The sequence below is a fragment of the Malania oleifera genome, chromosome 8, assembly GCF_029873635.1.
Source record: "Malania oleifera isolate guangnan ecotype guangnan chromosome 8, ASM2987363v1, whole genome shotgun sequence".
NCBI classification, from domain to species: domain Eukaryota; kingdom Viridiplantae; phylum Streptophyta; class Magnoliopsida; order Santalales; family Ximeniaceae; genus Malania; species Malania oleifera.
The window spans coordinates 81,353,472-81,367,167 of NC_080424.1; positions in this window are offsets into that span (position 1 = coordinate 81,353,472).

A 13,696-nucleotide genomic window follows, 5' to 3' on the forward strand; every position below is an offset into this window, starting at 1 on the left:
TATGTGTAATATGTATTCTTAGGTTTCGGGTTTTTTTATCTTATTGTGGTTCTTATGTGTAAGATTTTTTTTTATATTATTTTATTCATGCATATGTGGTAGGTTAACTTTATAGTATATTATTAGTATTTTAGAATTTTGGTCGAGTTATACATCATGTTAGGAGTTTTAGTAGATTAGTTGTAGTGGTATTTTAAAACTATAGTTGTATGTGTATTCTAGAATGTTAGTCATATTAAGTATTTAATAACTTCGGATTTATAAGTAACATCATGCATATAATTTAGTATTTTAGGTAACTTTTAATATAGCATCTTGAGTAATACTATATATTTATTATTATTATGATACTTTTAGTATGCTAATTATTATGGTAAGTTTAATATTTTAGGTAATATAATATTTTTGGTGTTTTGGGATCATGCTATTATATGGTATGTTTAGTATATATAGTATTATAGTAATTTATTACGTATTATATTATTTGTGGATATTTATTATTGTTATCATCGTGTTTATGTTTATTATGGTATGTTTAAGTATTTTTGTTTATAACGCACATGTAGTATTTTAATATTATGATATGCTCATTACCTTAGTCTATATTATATGTGTATATTCTACTATTATTGGTATGTTAGATATTTTAGCTTCTATTATATATGTTGATTAGTACATATTATGGTATCCTAATACTCTAGTTTATTGTTATTTTATTTATTTATTTATTTATTTATTATGTTTAAATTATTATATCTATTATCCAAAACCTCCCAACTAGCATTTTCATATTTAGGAAAACCCATAAAATTTCTAAAATTTGGGAGCGTATTTTATAAAGTATTTTTGATTTTTAATCCCTATGATTTTATTGCGGGGGTATGAGCCTTCGGGCATCACGTACCCTAAGCTCTGAGGGAATATATATGTATATATTATCTTCATTTATTTATTATTTTATTTATTTATTTTTTACATGTATTTATAAATTCATAAAAAGGAGTAATTTAAAGAATTATTAGATTAACTTAGGGATAATTTCAAATTAATTAGGTACCGTTCGTAAGAACAGGCGCGTAGGGGGTGCTCGTACCTTCCCCTCACGTAACCGAACTCCCGACCCCAACTCTGGTAATGTAGACCGATTCTACCCCTAACGGGGTAGTAATCATGTGTTCTAACCGCACTAAAGGTTAGTAGCGACTCCTACACCATATTTTTCTATGAAAATATTAAAAATGATTTTTAATTTTGCCGCCCGGGGCACACACGCTCCCGGGACGTCGCGATAGGTAGTATGGTCAAAATCCATGGAAATATGCTCCCATTTCCATTCCGGAATAGCTAAAGGCTGCAATGGCCCTGTCGGCCTCTAATGTTCAGCTTTCACCTGCTGGCACGTCAGACACTACTCTACTCCATGAACTAAGCAATCTGCCTTTTCATACCAGACCACCAAAAGGTCTCGCGCAAGTCACGATACGTCTTTGTGCTTCCAGGATGTACCGTATACAAAGAACGATGCGCTTCCTCCAGAATTGTCCTTCTGATCTCGTCGTCATTTGGAACACACAGCCTGATCCCAAACCTTAACACACCTCTCTCAGAGATGTTAAAATCCACAGCCAAGCCCTATTGCACTTTTTCCCCAATCTCAGCTAACTCCGCATTACTAGCTTGTGCGGCTTTAATACGCTCAAACAAAGTTGGTTGAATCACCAAGATAGAAATAAAGGCTCGATGATCACCAACCACCCACTCCATGCCAAGGCTTTCCAGATCCCGTCTGATGTGATGCTGAGCTATAATCGCAGATACTGCCGCATGATCTGACTTCCGACTCAATGCATCAGCTACCACATTAGCTTTCCCCGGGTGATAACTGATGGTGCAATCGTAGTCCTTGATCAACTTAAGCCACCGTATCTGCCTCATATTCAATTCCTTTTGCAAGAAAAAGTACTTGAGGCTCTTGTGGTCAGTGAAAATCTCGCACTGAACACCATACAAGTAGTGTCACCAGATCTTTAGTGCATATACAATAGCAGCTAAATCTAGATCATACGTAGGGTAATTCTTCTCGTATTCCTTAAGTTTTCGAGAAGCATAAGCAATTATTTTACCCTGCTGCATAAGCATACACCCCAAACCTTTTAGAGACGCGTCACTATAAATCACAAAACTACCATCACCCGAAGGAATGGTCAAAATCAGAGCAATAACCAGTCGGTGCTTCAACTCCTGAAAACACTGCTCGCAATTATTGGTCCACTCAAACTTCACCCCCTTCTTGGTCAAACGTGTCAGAGGCCCAGACAATTTAGAGAATCCCTCCACGAACCGACGATAGTAACACGCCAATCTTAGAAAACTCCAAACCTCCTGCACACTCTTCGGTCTCACCCAGTCGACCACAACTTCAATCTTACTAGGATCAACTAAGATACCGCCTTTAGACACTACATGGCCTAAAAACACAACCTAATTCAACCAGAATTCACACTTCTCCAACTTGCCATACAACTTTCTTTCCCGTAGAATCTATAGCACAAACCTTAGATGGTTTTCTTGCTCATCTGAACTCTTCGAATACACTAGAATGTCGTCAATGAATACCACTACGAACTGGTCTAGGTACTCATAAAAAACCCTATTCATCATATCCATGAACACTGCCGGAGCATTTGTTAACCCAAACGGCATAACCAAGAACTCATAATGGCCATATCTGGTTCAGAAAGCAGTCTTTACAACATCTTCAAATCGAAACCTCATGTGATGATACCCTAACCCTAGGTCGATCTTCAAAAATACCTAACTCCCCTGTAGCTGGTCAAAGTGATCATCAATACGAGGCAACGGGTAACAGTTCTTCACAGTCACCTTATTGATCTTACAGTAATCAATGCACATACGCATTGACCCATCCTTCTTCTTCACAAACAATACTAGAGCTCCCATGGCGAAACACTCGGTCAGATGAAGCTTTTGTCTAGTAATTCCTACAATTGCTCTTTCGACTCCTGAAGTTCCGCTGGAGCTATCTAGTAAGGAGCTTTAGAGATCAGTGCCTTGTCAGGCAGCAACTTTATCGCAAACTCCACCTCATGATTTGGAGGCAAATTGGGTAAATCTTCTAGAAACACATCCGGAAACTCACTGACTACCCGAATATCCTCGAGTCTCAACTCATCCTGCGGCGGTTCTTTCACACAAGCTAGGTACCCCTGACACCCGTCCAAGAGTAACCTCCTCGCCTGCAATACCGACATAACCTGTGGCATCGAATGCACACACAATCCCACGAATTCACACTCCTACTCCCCAGGAGGTCTGAAAACTACTACCTTCCTACGACATTCGATTACAACATAACTGGAGGACAACCAATCCATCCCTAGAATGATATCGAACCCCAACATATCGTATACCATACAATTCGCCGGTAGTAGCCTTCCCTAAATTATTAATGGGCAGTCTCCTAACATCCTCCTATAGAATGATATACTCTCAAATGGTGTAGCAACAGATAATACCTCGTTCATGACTTGGGTCTCAACCCCACACCATTTAACAAAACTCATAGATACAAAAGAATGGGTTGCACCCAAATCAAACAAAACAAAAGCTTTATTTGAAAGCAACAATAAGGTACCAATCACTACATTCCCTGCATGATTAGCATCAGTTGGAGTAAGAGAGTATACTCTGGCCAGAGCTATATTCGCCTAGATAGTTCCTCGAGATATCTGATTGCTACCCCGGTTCACACTGGATGCAGGCATGTCTTGCTTCGGTACACAACAATCGCGAACCATGTGACCTAACTGGCCACAGTTGTAGCAGTTACCCCCAAATGACCGGCACTCGTCCTCGTGCCATCTGTGGCATATGGTACAACGATCACTACTATGGCTCTCTAGAGAACCCTAGCACTTGGTATTCTGACAGTAACCCAAGCCCTTGCCCTTCTTCTTTCATGATCCCTGACAAGATTCCGACTGAGAACTAGAAGGTACTATCCTCTTCTTTGATTCTTGATCCACCTCATCCTCTCGGATGCTGGTCTCGATCACCGTGGCCTTATCCACCAAAATCGAGAACTCGCAGATCTGAAGCATACCCACTAACCTGTAGATATCCTTCCTCAAACCCTTCTTAAATCTCCGAGTCTTCTCGTACTCGCTTGAGATCAAACACAGCGTGAAGCGGGATAGCTTTATATACAGAGCAGCAAACCCCTGCACCGTCATATCCCCCTGCAACAGAGTAGAAAACTCATCCGCCTTCGCATCGCCAGTGGAGGCCGGGAAGTATATCTCAAAGAACACCTTGAAATGGCTCCAAGACATCTCAGAGACGCCGGTTCTGTACTTCTCCAGCAGACTCACCACAGTCCACCAACGCCCCACCTCCCCAGATAGTTGGAAGGTAGCGTATAGAACTCTCTTCTTATCTATAAAGTGGAGGACCTTTAGAATCCTCTCGATCTTTTCGACCCAGTCCTCGGCTATAATCGGGTCGGGTCCCTCTGCAGCGTCAGCGGGTGCATGCGTGTGAACCTCTCGATGGTACACCCCGCAGCAGTAGGAGAGTGTTCGTGTCTCCTGACACTCCGCCCGATTTCCTGCATAACTTGCCTCATCAAACCCTAAGGCACTGACGGAGACTCATCACTGGAAATCTCCTTGGAGCTACTCCCCAAGTTATTATCCTTGGGCTCCATTCTAAAATAGAATAGGAATCGGTTAGGACTCCTATATCACATACAGTTAACACAATAATTGACACACAATCATGTTAACTACCATCTCACAGGCCTAGGTCTGTCCTATCACATCGATGTGAAAGTCATCAACGGTTTGCCCTGATTTTACTAGAATTGTCATTCCAGGAAAAACATGGAACACCGCCAACGAATCCCTATCTAGCAACAAAAACAACCCTCGACCTACTCTACCCATTTCCTTCCTCCTATACTCCGGTATGTACTTGTAACTACGCCTAACCAAGTCTACAAGACCTAACAACCTAGTTAGCTCTGATACCAAGCTGTCATGCCCCAAACCCTGAAATGGGACCCAATGGTGATTTAGTAACCTAAAATGTCCATGTATCATACAAATAACCAATGACACAGCATAATGAATGAGGGTTCGTCCCTGTGGGGTTCCCAGGCACCCTATACACATCCATATACAATCACATACACAACGAAAAAGGTATTTTTATACACATACAGGACCATACCAGAGTCTACGCAAAAATGGAGTCCAAGCTCCATATATAAAAAACGTACATCCGGGTGCCAAACATACCCCAAAACGGCAACCTGTGAAATAAAAGTCCTAGCACTTACTCAAGCACTACCCGCAGTACACCGACCACTATGCTCCCAACACCCGGACGCTAGTTCCGGTTACTCAAAGGACCTGTAAAATATATATGTAGCACAAGCGTGAGACACATCTCAGTAAGGCAAACACAAGTTATATTGGTGTGTGACATTCGAGTGTTATCATGAAAGCAAAATATACACAGTTAAATGCAATTCCAGTATTTTCAAAATACAGTTCCAGTACAGTGCATACACGCACACACACATATACGCACACCCATGATCTACACGATGTAGTCACACCCCTCGGCCCGTAGCTGGTCTATGATATCTGACGTTGGCCCATAGCCAACCTGTGATGCATGGCGCCACCGGCATATGGCGAACCCCAGGCTCCCATGGCATTGTACAGGCGCAAACTGGTGGATCCACACCCTTCAGTGATTAGCTGGAAAGGCTCACGCCCTCGGATATTGAGTCGGACACTCTTGCCAACATGGCCTAGCGATTTCATATGCCCACAAATATAGAGTCGGACACTCTCTCAGTACCTGGAACAACTCGAAACCCAGTTCCCATTGCATTTCAACAAAAACACAACCATGCATGCTCATATAACCAAACAAACCACACCCATTTGGTAATCCAAAAATCATGTTTTCCAATCATATATAGTTTAAAACAAAGTCAAGGCACGTCCATCCTTATTACACTGTATAAATCACAATATACAAATGGTTTTCAACAAAACCGATGATGCAACCCAATATCCCCTTTTTCCCAAAACTGTCATATGAAAAACCCATAATTTTACCCATCATATTTCCTCAAATGAGTAACCAAAATGCACACAAGTCCATGAACCACAGCTCTACTGTGTTTGATTTCAAAAATAACCAACATAATATGTATTCTCTTACCTTTCCCCTAAAAGATCAATCTCGAACTCTATGGCCCTTAAACAGCGAAATGAGTTCTCAAAACCTACAAAACACAGTACAGAATATACTCACAACTCTGTACTCTACCAAACTATCGGATCTAAAAAATAAGACCGAGCTTTACCTCGATTTTAAGCCGAAACCTGAAATGCCCAGAACGAGTTTCCGATCCATAGGTTTTGTAAAGAATCCTTCTGTGATCTTCATGGTAACATCGGATTATAGAATTAGATGATGAACGACAAAGAAATCTAGAGAGAGAGAGAGCTTCGAGTTTCTAGAGAGAGAGAGAGAGAGAGAGAGAGAGAGAGAGGAAATCCAATTCTTAGCCAAGAAGCAACCCAAAAGATCTTTTAAAGCACCTTTGACTCAGGAAAACTCATCAATGAGGTGACGTCTTCGTCGACGAGGCAGCCGGATATTTCGTCGATGTGGCGGTGGCCTCGTCGACGAGCTTGGGATTATGGATTTTTCTGAATCCCTTAGCTTTCCCTCGTCGACGAGCCTCTGAAATTCATCGATGAGGAGCATAGGGCCTTTGTCAACGAACGCTAGCCTTGTCGACGAAGCCTGCTCAATTACCATTTTACCCCTCTCTTTATTAACTTATTATCGATATCACGATTCGGGTTCTTACATAAAATTCTGAGAAACATGAGGGTACTTCAAAATCTACGCATGTTGTTCAAGAAGGAGGTTTAGCGTGTAGTAATGATGATGTTCTATAAGTTTTAGCGGGGTCGGATAATCTAACAGACTCTTGGATACTTGACTCGGCATGTTCTTATCACATGACTCCCAACAAGGAGTGGTTCAGCACTTTCAAGTTAGTGAATTCTGGATCATTTCTTATGGGTAATGATGCTTCTTGCAAGATTACTGGCATAGAAAATGTATAGATAAAAATGTTTGATGGTGTTGTGAGAACATTGTGTAATGTAAGACATATACCAGAGTTGAGGAAGAAATTGATATCACTCGGTACTTTGGATTGTAATGACTTTAATTACAAGTCCAAAGGTGGAGTTTTGATGCCATGGAAAGGTAAACTAACTGTAATGAAAGGGAAGAAACTGGATTGGAATATCTACACATTGTAGGGACTTACCGTTGTAGGTGGAGCTGCAATCGTAGATGTTGTCTCAGATGAGATCGTCTTGTGGCATATGCACCTTGGGCATATAGGGGAACACGGGATGAAGGAACTATACAAGAGAAAACTTTTGAAGGGCTTGAAATCATGTCAGCTGAAATTTTTTAGGATTTGTGTTCTTAGAAAACAGAACATGGCAAAGTTCAGATCAACTATACACAAGACAAAGAGTATTCTTGATTACGTGCATTCAGATGTTTGAAGTCTGGTTAGAGTTGCATCAAAGGGTGGACCTATGTATTATGTGAGTTTCATTGATAATTACTCATGGAAGGTTTGGGTTTACTTCATGTGTCACAAATCAGATACATTTTCTAGGTTTAAGATTTAGAAGGCTGAAGTGGAAAACCTGATAGGGAGGAGAATCAAATTCTTAAGGTCGGATAATGGGACTGAGCATGCTAATTCTCAGTTTATGGAGTTTTGTGCGGAGCAGGCCATCAAGAGACACTTTATAGTTCACCAGACACCTCAGCAAAACGGTGTGGTAAAACGGATAAACCAGACTCTTTCTGAAAGGGTTCGGTGTCTCATATTAAATGCAGGGCTACCAAAGAACTTCTGGGCTGAGGTAGTGAGTATGAATTGTTTTCTGATAAACCGATCACCAAGGGCATCACTAGAGGGTAGAGTGACGGAAGAGGTTTGGATGGGAAATGCAGTAGACTACTCCGGATTGAAGGTATTTGGGTGTCCAACCTATGTTCACGTATCTAGTGAAGAGAGGTCTAAGCTTGATCCAAGGTCTCATCGTTGCATTATTTTGGGATATCCAAAGGGTGTAAAGGGGTACAAGATATGGGACCCAGTGGCAAACAGGGTGGTGATCAGCAGAGATATAGTCTTTGATGAGAAAGCTATGGTGAAGCATACTTAAGAGTGTGATAAATAGAAACAGGAGCCAGAAAGCTGGGGCAGTGATGAACATGTTGTGTAGGTGGAGTTGGAAGCTCAGGGCAACGACAATGATCATGGTCCTATGGTTGTAGGGAGTTCTAGCTCAAGAAACCAGCAAGTTGATGATATTCCTATACGGAGATCCAGACATATTATCATACCTCCACCAAGGTATGGATTTTAAGAGTTAGTAACTTATGCTTTCCTTACTAGTTGCAATGATATTCCAACTACATTTCAAGAGGTAGTACACAATTAGGAGAAAGATAAGTGGATGAGTGCGATGATTGAGGAGATGGAATCACTACATAAGAACCAAACTTGGGATTTGGTGGAGCTTCCAGATGGGAAGAGACCGATAGGTTGCAAATGGTTATATAGGAAGAAGGAGACAATTTCAGAAAAGGAAGGAGAGAAATTCAAGGCACGCTTGGTGGCAAAAGGATACTCACAAAAGAAGGGGATAGATTATGATGAGATCTTTTCTCCAATGATCCGACATACTTCTATCAAAATTGTGTTAGGATTGATAGTTCATTATGATTTTTATTTGGAACAAATGGATATGAAGATGACATTTCTTTACAGTGACTTGGAGGAACAAATCTACATGGTACAATCGGAGGGATTCATTGAACCGAAAAAAAGAAAATTTAGTTTGTAGGTTGAAGAAATCTCTTTATGGGCTGAAACAGTCTCCAAGGTAATGGTAAAAATAGTTTGATTCTTACATGATCAAGATTGACTACAAAATGTGTGAGTATGACTATTGCGTATATGTGAACAAATTTGAGGATGGTTCTCTTATTTTCTTATTATTGTGCGTCGATGACATGTTGATAGCTGCAAAAAATTTAACTGAGATGAATCAGTAAAAGGACCTATTGTATAAGAAATTTGGCATGAGGATCTTGGCTCAGCCAAGAAAATATTTGGGATGGAGATTCGCTGTGACAGAACTGCAAGGAGATTATGGCTATCTCAGGGCGGTTATGTGCATAAGGTGTTGGAGAGGTTTAGCATGACTAATGCAAGACTGGTGAGTACACCTTTAGCGAATCATTTTAAGTTGTCTACTGCAGGTTGTCCAAGTACAGATGAGGAAATCTAGGACATGTCAAAGGTCCTCTATGCTAGTGCTGTGGGGAGTTTAATATATGCCATGGTGTGTACGAGACCAGATTTGGCTCACTTTATGAGCGTGGTTAGTAAGTTTCTCTCTAATCTAGGAAGACAGCATTAGGAAACCGTCAAATGGATACTCAGATACTTACAGGGTACGTCGAGATATAGCAACATGTTCGGCAAGCAACAGAGTTGTTCTTCAATTATGGAGTTTGTAGAAGCTGATTATGCTGAAGATATGGATAATAGAAGGTCTAAAACGGGATATATATTTACCCTTGTTGGAGGAATGGTATGTTGAAGATCCATGATACAGTCTCTGGTAGCATTATCCACAACTGAGGCGGAATATATGGCAGTTACCGAAACTGCAAAGGCAGCCTTATGACTTACTTGTTTAGTCAGAGAGCTAGGGTTACAGTAAAATGGAGTGGTGCCAAATTGTGATAGTCAGAGTGCCATTTACTTGGCAAAAAATCATATATACCATGCTAGAACCAAGCATATTGATGTGAGGTTCCATAGGGTTCGGGAATTGATTGCTTCGGGTGAGCTTGTGTTGGAGAAAGTTCACATGTTTAAAAATGCAACAAATATTCTGACAAAATTAGTTACTTTTGAGAAGTTCAAGCATTGCTTGGACTTACTCCATGTTTCCAATTGATAGAAAGGAGACAAACCCAACCAAGCAGTTCAAGTTCAAGGTGGAGCAGTTAGATATGTTTTTTTGGGATTCTCCTAAAGGGCGTAAAATCGCCCAGGTGGCGATTGTTGTTTATGGTATGACTTTTATAGTTTGGATTTCATAAACTAAGAAGGAAGAAAAACTTAAAGGGGCAGCACAGTAGGGACTCGTCGACGAGTAGATCTCGAGAGCAGAAATATCTAAGAGTTTTGGAGATACCAATAGCAGAAAATGGGCTTGTTGACAAATGTTTGTACTCGTCAACAAGTGCGCCTGGGCTGCGAGCATTTTTTTGAATTTTGAATTTCAATGTTATAATGGTTGGGTAATTGGAGGGAAACCTCTGAGGAATTGTTATATTTGTCATTCTGGGCATGTATTGACAGAGTGAGTGATTATTTGAGAAGTGTATTGTGTATTTTGAGATTTTCTTAGTAAAATTCTTGTGTCATTACTTCCGTGAATGTAGGCTTTGTCGAACCATGTAAATCTTGTTATTGTTCTTATTGTTTATCATTTTCTAGTTGTGTTTCATGTACTTATTATATTTATTTCGCCGTGCTTCATATTTATCCTATCCATATCTCAACAAACCCTATACTTGTCCGCAATTTTATCAAAGCTTCTTCACGAGATTGCTTATAAAATGTCAATGTGCCAGAGTCTTATGATTGCAAACATTTCAAGCTTATCTAATTCATCCACCTTCAAGTTCCTAGTCATTAAAATATAATGAAACCCAAAGAATAAAATTTAGCTACTTTTTTCACATTGTTGTGTTGTTGCTTCATTATCTAATCTCAAGCCTCGCTTCATTAACAACTAGCTATAAGTAAACAACTTATGCCCATAGGTTGGGTTATGTTAAACATAGTCAATGCTTTTTTTTTTTACTTTATTGTTTATTGCTTTCTATTCAAACCTCAAAGCGTACTCTACAATGCTTTAATCTAAGATTAGGATTAACTTGCTTCACTCCTATCTACCATGAAGGAAGCCCCAAAAGCGTGCTTTAATTTCTCTCTAACCATGAATCTTAAAAATGTCCCAAAGGGAACTCCAAAGTGTACTATGATAGGTTAAGTTTCGCATGGTATTTATATAGTGTGAACACCAATTTTTATCTTGGGGAGCTAATGAGGTAGCATTACATTCCTAAATAAGACGCCGACAAAAGTATTGGACAAAACAAAACAAATAGGAAAAATAAAGAATATAAAATAAAAAACCTAAAAAGTCTACGAAACTTAGAAAGAGTTCGAGAGTATATTTGTGCATGAAGTAAATCTATTTCAAAGATAATTGGCCAACTAGCACCTCTATTGTCATTTGCTCAAAGAACCACTACTATGCAGTGTGTGCTTGGATAAGGGAAAAAAAGGGAAACAAAAAATCAACATTTTTGGTAGTTCGACAAGGTCCTTCTCATTGAAGAGTATACAAATATGACTCTAAATTCTAAAATGCCAAAGCCTTTTGTTTTATCTTTTTATGGGGGATTTTAGATACCTTAGTTTTTTAAACATTTGAAAACAAGATAAACAAGAATATTGTAGACTAAAAACGAGAGTTTGAATAGATTAGGTTTGCAAACTGATTTGAAGAAAAGCATGATGAATCTTGAAAAAAATAAAGTTTTGAAATTGAAATTTGAAAGTATATAGGGCAATAGGGTTTCATCATCAGCCATTTAAAGCATAGATTTTGAAAACATTTTTTTTAAAGTTTATTAAAAGCATGTCAAAAATACTTTAATATTACAAAACACCAGGATGCAGACACAAGGAAACTCTATTAATCCAACAAAAAAATATATTTAAGATACTTTCTTCTTTTGGCCTAACTCTATTGGTTGGAGCCTTGACCTTGGCAACCATTTAATTTTTGGGAACACCTTCCTAAGGAAAAAGGGAAAAAATTGTATGTATCTCTAATAGTTTCCAATTATTTATTATTTGTCAGTATGAGACTTTTGGAAGTAAGAAACTAGCTAAAATTTAAGGATATATGGAAATACAACTGACAAATAAACAGATAAATTAAACAAACAACCAAACACAACAATCTATAAGACTTGCCTAATTTCATTGGTTGAAGCCTTAATTTCCTATAATTATCAAGTCTTTAGAGGGAGGAAGTTTCATCCTAACCTATGAAAAAAGAGGGAAGAAGAAACTATCTAGGATGATCTTCCAACTGTTTCACCATTAGCCAAGAAGAGATTTTCGAAAGCAAGCAAGATCAAACAAATAATATCGAACCCAGAAGTAACAATAGATAGATAAAAATACAACAAAAAAAGAAAAATAACAAAACCTAATGATTGTTAAGCAAACAACCATTTCGAGAAGTCTTTAGGTCTTTTGGCAAAATTTTTTTTTAAAATTTGAAAGATTTTTTGAAATTTTATGGATTTTGAACTTTTGTTGAATTTTTTGAGATTTTTATGAAGTTTTATAAATTTTTTAGAATTTTTAGTTCTATTGTTTCTTTGGTAACTAAATAAGAAAAGGTGAATTCCATGACGTCGTTTTTATTTTTTTCCAATATATATATTGAGGTTCTAAATGAGTAGGCATGTAGCAGTGTAGTTTAATTTTATTTTCACCAAAATCAGATATTAAGTTGAAGTGATTAATTCTTAAATTTCAAAATTAATCAAAAAGTAAAAGCTAACAATTAAAAAAGCACAGTTTCAATTTGGTTTGAATTTTTATTAGTTTATGATTTTGAGCCAAAATTCAGAGCCCACTTAGATTGGCCAAGACCAAATAATGTTTTAATTTCTAATTAACTTTGAATTAATTAAAGATTAAAATTTTTAAGGTTTAATTAAAAATTTTAAGAATATAATTAATTATTAATCAGAATTAGGGTAATAAAAATAAAATATCATAATGCCCAATATATAAATATCATAGCTTAATCTTTAAAAATTTTTAAGTTTAAACAAAAGCTTTATTCAACTCTCTATTTAGTTTACTTGTAAAATAAAAAATAAAAATCGAAAATAATTTTTTAAAATAAAAATGAATTATTGTATTTTATAAATTAGTCTACATAATGCTTACAATTTGATATCTATATTTATCTATGAATTCTAGTATATAATTTATTAAAGTATTAATTTTAGTTAAATAGTATGCTAATATTGTTATTCAATTATATATTATAACTATTAAAATGGCGTTTTGGTTTAAATATTTATTTAAAAATTTAAATATGATCTATAGTCTTGCTATTTAATAAAATATATATATATCTATAAATTTGAATTATACAGTCTATTAAAATATAATCTAGAAATTAATTAAATTTTATAAATACTAATTTAAAATTAAAAATTGCAAGCTCAACAAAATTAAACAATATTCTTCAAAATTATGAATACACTACCCATAATAATAGTAATACTTATAAAAAAAAAATGTCATAAGCCATTCTAAATTACTCTTAAAAATTCATTTACAATAAAAAAATTTAAAAGTAATTAATTTAAGCTAATGTGTTATAAGTACTTTTAATAAATTTTAAAAATAATAAATACTTGAATCGGC